This window comes from Anticarsia gemmatalis, chromosome 16, assembly GCF_050436995.1.
Source record: "Anticarsia gemmatalis isolate Benzon Research Colony breed Stoneville strain chromosome 16, ilAntGemm2 primary, whole genome shotgun sequence".
In the NCBI taxonomy this organism is placed as follows: Eukaryota; Metazoa; Arthropoda; class Insecta; order Lepidoptera; family Erebidae; genus Anticarsia; species Anticarsia gemmatalis.
The window spans coordinates 10,191,892-10,204,311 of NC_134760.1; the positions used below are offsets into that span (position 1 = coordinate 10,191,892).

The following is a 12,420-nucleotide window of genomic DNA, read 5'->3' on the forward strand; positions in this document are numbered from 1 at the left end:
GGCGACCTACTTTTCTGTGCGAGCATTCATCGCGGCCGGTCAGTGTTGCCAACTTGGTAACATTACTTACACGTTTTTGCGGAAACAAGTGTATTATATTATTTGTTGTGTATCGTTTAGCGGAAGAATCCAACTGTCTGTGGCGATAACGGGATATTGGATTTGGGGATGATGTGTGAATTGTCTCTGATTTAGAAGTGGCTTTTTATGACAGTTGGGGGTTTATATTGTCGAAAGAATATGATATAATGTTAGCGAAACTTTGACAAGCTCTTTTGAAATAAGGCTTATCAAATGTGCACGATTACACGGTACAATGTAACTGGTGAAGAGCTTAACTACTGCGGCCCAACTTCTATTTATTCTATGCAAATGTAAATGAGAGCCAAGAGACATTCATAGTCGCGCTTTCATTTAGCGGCTAATGTACCGTGGTGCTCCCGAACTCCCTGACTGGCGTATCGCGAACTTTGACTCACAGCTGATGGTAATCACGGCGATGTGGAAGATTAACCGCTTACATACTCAATGAGGGTTTTGCATAACGTTCAAATTGATACTATGTTGTGAGCTTTTTATTTTATTGCGGTTTATATTTCAAGTCATTGTTATTTGTGTTCTTCTGCATCGCAGATGAAAGTCACTTTACTTTGTCCTCGGCATTAGTACTGCATCGTTTATTTTTGATTGCTTGTATCTTATGTGTGCAAATGACGAATTACACTTACGTATCTACCTAGCAACATAATATGTTTGGTATAAACAATCTTTGAAACAATTAAAATTTGCCGTTTCAATGGCAAATACTTAATTTAATCTTAAGATTTTCATAACTGTCCAAGAAAAAGATCTTGGTTTCCTTGCGATAAAGGAATAACCTATATCATATCAACTACACTAGTTTGACCACTAACCATACGATAAAAAGAAGACCCTACATCATGTATTGTAACACATTCACATTCAAAATATATACCTATACGTGTGATTATACAAGAACATTTGCCTTTAAAAACAGTGTCTGCAATATTCACATACAATTTCAATACAGCAGTGCAAGTCAGAGCGAGTGACATCAATAATTAGGCCTCGGAGGCTCTCGTTAACATTGTCTCTGTATCGAGCACAATGCGGCTTAGGTACAAAGGAATACTTGCACTGAAAGTTCGTGTATTAATGTCTTGTAGTGAACATAGTATACAGAATCAGTATGAAGTTTTTATTTATTTAGAATTCGATTAAGTACTGTACGTTTTTTAAACAGCAATGTTCTGCACATTTTATACTTCTACCTGTGTATCGATGTAAAAATGACTTTAAAAGATATATGTTTTTAGTTACCAAAATCGTAGTCCTTTTTACATGAAATTATCCCCTTCATAGCAAAATGTACAACAAGCAAAATGAGCACGGCACTTAAAATGTACAAATCGCATAATGTGCAAATAGCAAAAAGAGCAAATCGCATAATGTACAATACGCATAATGTGCAATACTTAAAATGAACACTATATGCAAAACGAGCAAAAAGCAAAATGTACATAGTCGCCTTCGTTCACACTAACCACTTACTGCCGTTTCTTAGTTTGGGGTTTGTTGGATTCATAGAGCATTGTAATAAAACAACTTCACATTCAATATAAGTTTATTTATATATTAACAAAGAGAGCTTAATGAGGCGTGGTATGAAATCCTTGAATCATCACCAAATAACAAATCAATGAGGACTTGCGCAACAACTAATTCTGTTGAAATTATATTATTTATTTAAACTTAAAAGAAAACAAACTAAAATGCAAGTCTTGTATATATCATCTGTAGAAGAAATTGTTTAACGGAAATACTTTTAATATTCAAACTGTTTAGTATTTTTTTATACTTTTTATCAAAGACGATGTCTGCTTTTCTCCTATTTTTCATTGCCGGCACAAATATGCTTTTTTTAAATTTATCATCACTGAACATAGCTTCTTTTTTTAATTTATATTAAATGAAAAACATTAAACTTATCTTTTTCGGAATTTTGACATTCAAACGCCTGTGCCAACCTTCAACAGGATTAGTTGTTCGGTGTCGTTGGTTGGCACAGCTTAGAATCTTTGGGTTAAACTTGGGATACCACGTCCGTTCGAAGTAGAGTCTAAAGGCTCTCATTGCGTTGGTATTTGGCGATTGATTCAGGGATTTCATACCACGCCTCAGGAATTATTATTATTATTATTTATTTTATGTATGTATATAGAACAAACCCCGCTGATTTTAGGATACTAACGATCAAAGAAAAAAATCTCCACGAGTCGGTCTTGTAAACATGCCCTAACAGTATTATGTACATTTTGCTTTATGCTCGTTTTGCGTATAGTGTTCATTTTAAGTATTGCACATTATGCGTATTGAACATTATGCGATTTGCTCTTTTTGCTATTTGCACATTATGCGATTTGTACATTTTAAGTGCCGTGCTCATTTTGCTTGTTGTACATTTTGCTATGAAGGGAAATTATCCAATGTATTGAATATCGTGTAATCGAACTAAAAACTACATACGAAACTACTACTAATCTAAAGTCAAAGTACAGCATAAATATATCTATAGTATTGCATCTTACTAAATTATACTGAATTCAGTTATCTTTCCGCACAGTCAAACGGAAAACTATTACTGCCTTGATTTGTCGTTGAATGCAATCATGTAAAATAGTGGGATTTCTCGTTATACAAACATTTTGTTTTATTCCGCACAAATTAACGTGTATCTCTCTTTTATTATGCAATGTGACTATTAAAAAGAGCTTTAGAGTAAAAATAATAACTGTAATCACTTGTTTTCAGAGCCGAATTCATAATGAACTTTAATGCCGAGAGCTTTTATCAATAAAACGCATCATTGCCTATAAATGTCATACGAAATCGGAATTAATAGTCCATAGATCACGACAGTTATGATGTTATTATATTAAATGCAAGTCTGATGCAAGTAGATACCAACACCAACGACACTGAATGAATGAAAACGTCGAGAATGCTTTACAGCGAATGTAATTATGCGTCCCATTCACCTGGCGACGAATGTAACTCGACAAACGACCCCAGTACGACCTACATTCACTCTCAGTTCATTCATTCGTTCAACTACGCACAAATCAGAATATAAAACGTGTGCGTACTTGAGCGGAATGCATGCATTATTTTTTTTATGAGGTTAAAAAGATACGCTTTTTTAAATGTGTTGTGAAAACGGTATTTTTTACCTGAAATACTTTACGATGCCATCCGTTATTCAATGCAGTTTTGTTCTGTTTTTTTTGTAGCGATGTTGTTATTCAGAAAATATATAGCTTTTATTTCACAGCCAACGATCTGTATTTCTTCACTTCGCATATCAATATATTTGATTGAGTCAATGAAAACGAAATTCTCAAGTGAAAACTAAAAAACTAGCACAATATTCAGTCCGCCGCACCGGAATTCAAAACTAAAAATATACGAATCTGATATGAATTTTTCACTGCTCTTGTTACCCAGATTTTATAAAATTCGCCGGGAACGATGTCGTTGAAAACATTCACTAGACTCGTCGTGGAAAAAATAAAAGCAAAACTGTTGTAGCTACACTCAGACGCTTAAGTATCAACGATTTCACTAAAGTGCCTTCAGCGCAACCTTGAACTGAAAAGGCTTTTGTGCCACCTCCTCATTAGTATAAAAATAGTTATTTTCATAAGAGACGCTTGTTACTAACAAAACACGAGTAATAACGATGGCTATAGGCGGGTATGGCGTGTTCGCGACTGTGCCCGAGGGCGATCTTTATGTTTTTAATTAACATAAACATTTATCGTCCAGTGTTGTAATGAAATACGGCCATAGTTTCCCATAGGCTTCGTGTATCGTGACACGCTTACAAGGACACGTTTATTGCTATGACGTTTCATTATTATTTTTAACGATTACTTTCACGACTGTATGTGGACACTAATTTTAATACAAATATTTGGGATTTTCGACACACATACTGAAAGGATTATTCTATTTGCTTTTGCAAATATTATTTGATCACATTTCCTAATGTTAAATATACTATTATTGTGTATACAGAGTTAGCTAATAATACCAGAATAAAAAAATATTTTCTTAACAATGTAGGTATAAACATTTATACACAAATATCTATACAAAAGACATGTTACATACCCACACCTCTGTCTAACAATCAGTATTAATCTCCAGCTATGTTCATATATGTTACTGTAAAAGCCCGACCAGTGGTAAATCCTAAGATTTTCCGGTAAAACCTAAGATTTACCAACTCTCAATGGTAAAAGTCCGAACAATACTTTTATTTAGAACTTTTACCTTTATTCACTTGATGATGTCGAGATGTCGCCGGAGCCCCGCTTCGCGGGGCTCCTCTTTCTGGGTGGTATAAAAAAAAATTACCACGAAGGCTGAGGTGGGAGCTTCGCTTCGCTCGCTCCCACCTCAGCCTTCTAACTTAACCTACCCATGTCGGTTTGCCCAAAATTCCTTTTTTTATAACACGTTATGATATGACTTTATCAACTTTTACCGTGTGATTATGTAAATCCTAAGATCTATCAAGTGAATGGTGGTAAAAGTTCGAAATAAAAGAATTGTTCGGATTTTTACCATTGAGAGTTGGTAAATCTTAGGTTTTACCGGAAATTCTTAGGATTTACCACAGTTCGGGCTTTTACAGTAACATATACATGCAACGTAAATCATGTCCATCTAGTTTCACGAACAAGCTCACAGGCGTGTACTGAGCTGAAGGCTACAGCGGACCCCGGAGGCATTGCCAACTCATATCCATCAATAATCACCGCGCTTGGATATGACATTATGGTCAATGCAAAGTTGGCTCTATTCACGCTCTGCATTAAGATATTATAATGAAAGATGACATTATTATAGTTAATCCGTCCTTTTGTATGGTTGTACTGCGTAATCAAACATTTTGTGACGCCCTAATTTATAAAAAGGTTTGTTTAAAAAAAAGTTCGTATTGAAAATTTCCACATTTTGAAGTCGGTTAAAAGAGAAACGGCGGGGCACGATTATTGAAACCGTTTGATATAAAATCAAAATAACTCTTGTCATCACGTAATGTTCCCTTAGATTATAATTAACTAGCGGACCCGACAGACGTTGTCCTGTCTACACGTCTTTAATTTGAAAATTTTAAACTTTTTTTAATAATCTAAACCATTCTCAGATCCCCTTGAACACACACAAAAAATTTCATCAAAATCAGTCCAGTCGTTTAAGAGCAGTTCAGTGACATACATAGATATATATATATATAATTCTTCTGTAAGTGTACAGAAGAATTATATATATAAAGATAGTGTTGTCATTTATTTACACTAAGCAGTTTTGTATGCACACACTTATTGTTGAAATGCAATAATAAATCCAAATTCCAAAAATATATCCAAAATTAGGGAAGCTAATTATTACTTTACCACCTGGTAAAGTCTGATTGTTTTGTCTAACCACAAGTTATCAGTAACACTGAATCTCTTAAATATTGCTGCTATCCTTTCTCACGATAGTTTTCCTTATAATACATACTAATATGATAACATGGTATATTTATAACACCACTCAATTTACAACGATTGGGGTCGATTGCATCTGACGATCTTACTATAGAGACAATTTAGCGAATGAATCGTCTCAATTAGGTCATCAATATACGGTTCTTGCTTCCCGAATGTCTTTATGAGAATTTATATTGTGATGCCAGATTTAGCTTTCGCTTTGTAACAATAATTAACTTTAAAATGATGTGGCTCGAGTTTTTGTACTAAGGACTTTCTTATGACATGTTGTTTAAGGGAAAACCTATATTTTTTAATTTTTTATGTAAAAGGGAGTGTTGAAAAGTTTGGACCGGGTGTGTTAGTGTGTCTATCTGTGTTACCGTAGCTCTTACATGTGTGTCCGCATTAGATGCGGTACTTTTCTTTAGGAAGCATGTTTTCCAGTGATGGTTCTTGTAGTTGCAAATTAGAACATGTCTTCGTGTAATTGCAAATATAGTTCAAATTCTTAAGGAACTGTGCAACCAGGAGACGGGGACCTTTATAATGTTTAATAGTAGTTTTATACACATTTTTTCTCTTTGTCATATTTTAGCCGATACGATATCTACAGGCACTGTAGAGTCTGTAGTGCATAAGACTTTCGATTAAAATTTATGATAAGTAGTAACCCCAGAGGCATATTTGTCGGCGTCAAAGAGAGGCACGTGTCCAGAGACAGTTTATATGCATGACCCAACTGAAGCTTAGCACCGATAAATGTGCTACATCGTCCGTATATTCGGCTCAATTCTAAAATACATTTATAGTAGTCATACACCACGTAAGGCTTGAAACAAATATTCTAGTCCGAACAAACAATTTTAAAGATGGTTATTTAGTATTATTGTAAAGCGAAGTTGTTTTTACAGAAATACTGGACTCGTTTTTACAACAAAATTGTGGAGTTTCAAAGTAATTACTATTTCCTACAATAAATTGTCCAACTGATTGACCTGGATGTAACTTTCTCATGCGATTCCCATCCTTGTGACCTTTAGCTAGAGTCGAAATTAAATTGTAACTCGTTATAAAAGGCTAACTTTGCAAAATCTAATTTGGAACTTATGGGTTGGTTTGTGAACTGCATTTTCCATTGGGTTTTGTAACTTTTAAACTTGTTTAGTATTTAGAGCGAATGGAGAAGTATTGGAAATTGTTTTGAAATAGGTTCGCAGAAGTATATTATGTTTTGAAGTAAGTTATTGTATCAAATAGTTGACTGTGTTTCTTGGGCAATGACAAGTTTTAAAATGATGCTATGATTTTTATGTGTTTATTTAAAGAATCATTCTGTATTTTTCTACCATACACTATTGGTTAAAATCGTTATTCATTCGTTTCGATTAAAGTTAATTAACGTTTGGCTAATTTTATTTTTTTCAGCTTAAACAACAACGTAAAAAAATACTTTAGGTTTCCTTAATTTAATCATCATTGTCAATTTTCAACGAATTTTCCACCAGCAAGAGGTATAATCTCGCTAACATTCGTATTCAAAGGGCAACAATTCGTTAGATCCGGCCTTGGATGGATCGCGAGTGACCTTTGTGTTGTCGCGTTGCGCTACTTGAATGCATGGGGATGACTGTTTATAGACGGCTTTGGCATTCCGTTATGTAAGGAAATGTGACTCTTGTTGTAACGTTATAAGTCTTTTGTGTTGCTATATTAGATTTCATCCACATCATTTGAGAGTTTAAGTACAGTTTAGCCACGTCAAAGGTCTTCGGGCGGCTTGAACACATTGACACTAGGTTGATCACTAATCATACGAAAGAACTGTCTTGTCTTGACTTTGTCATGATAACAAAGAACTTATACATAACAAATATGTTTTTGTTCAATGATTAAGTGCTACTAAACCAAGACTTTTATTTATGTTAAGTTATACGGTTATCAAATACAAATACCACTGATTATAGCTATATTTTCTAGTTGGTAAAGCTTACATTTGACGACTGTAGTTTAGCAAGTTATTGACTATATTGGGGATGGTGTCTGTGCATGTTATGAGCTAATTATGTCTCTTACATTTACGTTAGAGTAAAGACTATTCCGTATAGTTTCTATCTGACTGACATTAATAAGACTACTGCTGTATGTAACTGTGTGAAACATTGTTGGTCATGTTCGTATCCTATTTCGACGTATACAGCACGTATGATTTGAGAGTACTTACGCATTAGCTTGCATTCGCTAGGCTGTTTGACAATCGATACAAGCTTGTTCATGAGCAATTTCAAGTGTCGTTTAACTACTTTGAATGTTGAACGGGTTTATCGAAAATTTACTTCAACCGTGGCGTATGAGACAGCAAAACTCATTCGTAAGCAATACAGACTATTGATTCATGGAGTCTTTTAGCATCCATATGAGCCCTGCGGCGAATTGGGCTAATGTCTTTATTTTATGTCCTCGATCCAGGCCTAATATCTAGAATATCGTGAGCATAGCTCGTACGTTATTTAAGATGAGTTTTATTTCTATAATAACATTGACGGTTATAGTTTTGGAGCCGTTATAATAAAAGTTTATTTCTTTTCCGATAACTACGCACGGTTTAGCGATAGCTGAATTACAGTTGCTCTGGATATAGGCGCTTCCTCACGTTGAATATGACCGCTATAAAGCCTCAAGTAATTATGGTAAAGTAACGTTATTCCTACTTAAATGTTCCTAAACTGCCCGTACGATTGTTGGTAGATATCGTTTTGCGATATCTTTTACTGAGCCGTGTTGCCAACAGTATCTTTTATTCAAGTGCGCTCAATTCTTGGCACGATAGATACCGTCTTGGCGACGAATAAAAGAATTAAGAAATATGAAATACAGCACGCTCTCTCTCATTTAAAATGCCGGCATTTTTTTTTGGCTTGTTTTTCAAAACATTATGAAAATGCACTACTTTAAATTTTAAATGCAGTAATGCGAGTGGAATGCGAGAGAACATAAGAGACGTAATATTGTGCTCGACTAGGATTTTATTATGAAGCATAATAAAAGGAACCATGCGCTTCTGGCAAAGCCTGTCAGATCGTTATGAATAACCTAGATTTTTTATAGATGCTGTATTTCTTGTGAGTTACGACATAATAAAGATGTAATGAACGAAGCACGCGTTCTTCCCTAAGTATTATTCGTATTTAATCTAAGAACAAAACTGAGAAGTAAATTCGTAAATCCGCAAAGAAATTTAACTTAACATCATAATTCCGGATCAACCCTAGCCTTAGAACTTTTTCTTTTTCCCTTTTATCTCCCGGGTGGGCGGGTTGTGATTTTTCACAATTAACGGATTATAATTAGAGGGGCAGCCACGTCGTGTCTTTATGAGGCAATCTCTCCGCCCCACTCCCTCGGGCCTACGTGAACAGAATTCACGTGAAACGTTGTCGACCTCTAACGTTTTTTCCCTTTTAAATAACATCCACCGCAGGGTTAAGGTGAAATATTTTTACCTTTGTGGCAAGTAAAGTGAGAAGACGGGTTTGGTATGCGGATTTTGAAATGTACCCTTAGATATTCAACAGGCCACGAGTCGGGTGTATGTTTATGTCCGACCTTTGTCGTCATTTTGTCTTCTTATTATATTTTTGTGTGTATGAGCTAAACATAAATATTTGTGTGCAAAAATGTCGGACTGAAATTCCTTTTAACCCACATGTTTACGTTATAATATTAACTGGATTTAATGTTATTCTGTACAATTGTATCTTCACTCACCTGGACAGGTGTCACTTTGGACAAAGAAAGCATTTTGTTTGTATATTTATATACAGTTGTAGACACTGCACACACCACTCGATAACCCTGACATGCGTATGTACAATTTGAGTCACGCGTACATTAACATTGATCAATACGGATACGTCACAAGCAACAAACATCACGAGCGCACGTCAATGCAAACAGTTAAATCAATGGTTTTATTGGAACTGACTTAAATAATGTCGCCATTCGTCTACCTAACATTTTATGCAAAGTGTAAGACGGAATATCAGTTACGTCGAACAAATATGTAGCATCCCCGACATCCGCATTGGAACATTTATCTGCATTGAAACATGATCGACATTAACATTCGAATTCCTACCTTTTCCCGATAATCTTCTTTCGGCAAATAACTTGGTTTAAAAGAATTTCCAATGATAATATTTTCTCTAGAGATGGAAGTTCGCCATTCGAGTCGGAGGGCCGTGAGAGTGCCACCTTACAATTTGCATATTCAAACCCTCTCGATGCGAGGGCGCCTCTCCGTGTTGGCGAATTTTTATGTCGACAGTGTTCAAGTGATGTCGCGGGAATAAGATTTGCATGAGTTTTTTTAGGTGTGACGCGAGAAATGAAACGTCATTTACCTTCACGTCAAATCGAAAAGGAAATGTGTATTAAAGATTGATGTGTAAATGCTGTAGGTTATAATTCAAATTGATGAATGTGTGAGGATTTTCTGTTACGTTGATATGCTGCGATTTTCCTCGTTTGCGATCGGTTTTTCCTTTTCGGTGGCAGTCAGTAAGCGCCGGTAAGTAAACTTGACTGTGACTGAAATTTAAATTAGGATCTACTCGACGTTTTATTTTGTCAGTACCTAGATGTCGCTTTTAAGTTAAATCAATGTTTGTGGTTTACGTTAGAAAAGTGTTTATATAACACAGTATAACGTAGAAATAAACTTGCAAGCGTATGCGAAAAATAAAAATTGAAATACGTAGAATTTGCAGTGATGTTTGTATCAGAATTTCTGGTTTTCCTGTCAGTATCCGTGCACTGGGTATACAAAGACGTGCTACAGAGTACAGTTGAATCTGTTACCGGTGCAGATACTCAATATAATAGAGGTAGAGATCAACTGTGTCAGCAATCTCGGTATACGTTCCTTAACGAATACATCCTACGGACATTCGTGAACGTCGCATTTCAAGACAGAAATATTGTTTTGATGAATTGGTAGTTCTAGCTGTGATTAGGATCTACTCTTTAAAAATAATAATAATAAATCTTTCTTTGAAGGGTTTGTTTTCTAAAAATAGTTCTTGTGTTTTAATTTACAAAATGACATGTGTAAAATACTCAGAATCAGAATCACTGAAGATAGAAGTGTTACACAGTACACTAAGTTTTATCTTCAGGACATACAAACATTGTTTTCTCCATTAGGCAACTTGTTACCTCATTGGACTTTAAAATTCTTACCATAAAAGTAGAAAATATTCACATCAACACAATATGTTCCAGAAAACAGTTTACGAATATTTGCTTTTACTAACCCAGAAATGTAAAGATAAATTCCACGTGTAAATATCTAGCGCCTTGATAACGAGTTCAGGTTCGTCCGAGGTTCAAAGTTCCACGTCAGTAAACGGCACACGACAGATACGTATCGGCCGGTATGAGCTCGTATCTAATATTGGGGTACAGCAAATTACCCGCCTATTAGACGGGTTACGTCCGTCGTGTTAGACAGCTTGTTGTGTGATCTGTGTTGAGAGATTATAAGGTGTATGTACTCTTCATGGCTGTGTAGGTCTGGTAGTATTTTGCAGTGACGCATTGTCTGTACTTCAAGTTTATGGGAAAAAAAAACACACACATGACATGTGTTTTATGCATGTCTCACGTGCTAAACAGTTACATCATTCAGACATTTTGAAATGGTTTTTTATAATCTTTTTCTGTTGTGTCATTCTGTCATTTATGAAAAATTTTAGTTTTTCTGCAGCTTAGCATATTCTCAGAAATTGTATTATCTTTATAGTAAGTTAAGCTTAGTTTACCTCATATCCTACACAAAATAATTTCATCTATTCGTTCCATCATAGGAATCTAGTGGTCACTAAATAGAGTCTATCCTTCTTACCTCTCATAAAACCTTCATTCACACAATATTGGCAATACATCATCTTTTCCGTACCTGTACATCAGGAACCAATAAAACGCAGATAGTATAGTAAAACAAAGTCTCGTCATATAGCCGAGGTAGCCGGGCGTTATTAATGATTGACGTGTATGACGTAGTTGTACAAGGGTAGAGTAATCCACGGTGTTATCGCGTAGTGGCGCACCGGCGCCGGGGGACCCGCCCGGATTACACAGGTAATTCTCCCACACCCACGTGGCTTGATGGATGGAATCCGTAATGAGAATCGCGAAACGCTGATTTATTGTTGATGTGACTTTAAGCTCGTTTTTAATTTTTGTGACAAGAATTGTCCGGTCGAACAAGTGCAATTGATGATCGATCCCGGTAAATTCTAGTTCAAATGGCGATATTTTAAAGGCACTAATTTCAAGTCAATGAGTTCTTTGTTGTGAGTTGTGAGCGTAAATTAAGTGAAAAAAAGAAAAGCATGATTTTAGTAAATCAAGATTTTTTCATCTTGCCATATTATCATTAGCTTTGTGTTTGTTATTTTATCAGAAACATGAAAGCCAGGAAAGATTGTGCTCTGTAACCCGGTATTATAAGTTATTGCAGGCAAAGTGTTGATAAAAAATAAGTAGGACCTATGAATATTTTTTTGTAAATAATTACGCTAAAACAAAGAACCTCTAACCTACAATATTTACTATAAGTTATCGATGAATCTCTATAAAAACCTATTTTGTCCTTGTATTTACAAAAGGAGATACACCGACCTTGAGCCTCCAGCTTGGCATTCACCTTCATAAGACATTAACTTTAATATTGTAGCCCACGGAATTGTGTGCCTACCCTCCATTCTCTGAGACAATTTCGCGAACTATCTGCTCAGGGCGGCTTTAAAAATAAATGACTATGTAACGCTAGTGTGGGGTACAGTATGTGTTT

General features: G+C 35.4%; 1 protein-coding gene across 6 annotated transcripts in view; it reads left to right on the plus strand.

Annotated features, from left to right (window-relative positions):
• The window catches only part of aPKC (protein kinase C iota type), a 208,069-nt gene that overhangs the window by 92,829 nt on the left and 102,820 nt on the right, over positions 1 to 12,420 (plus strand). The gene's annotated exons all lie outside the window — the stretch shown is intronic.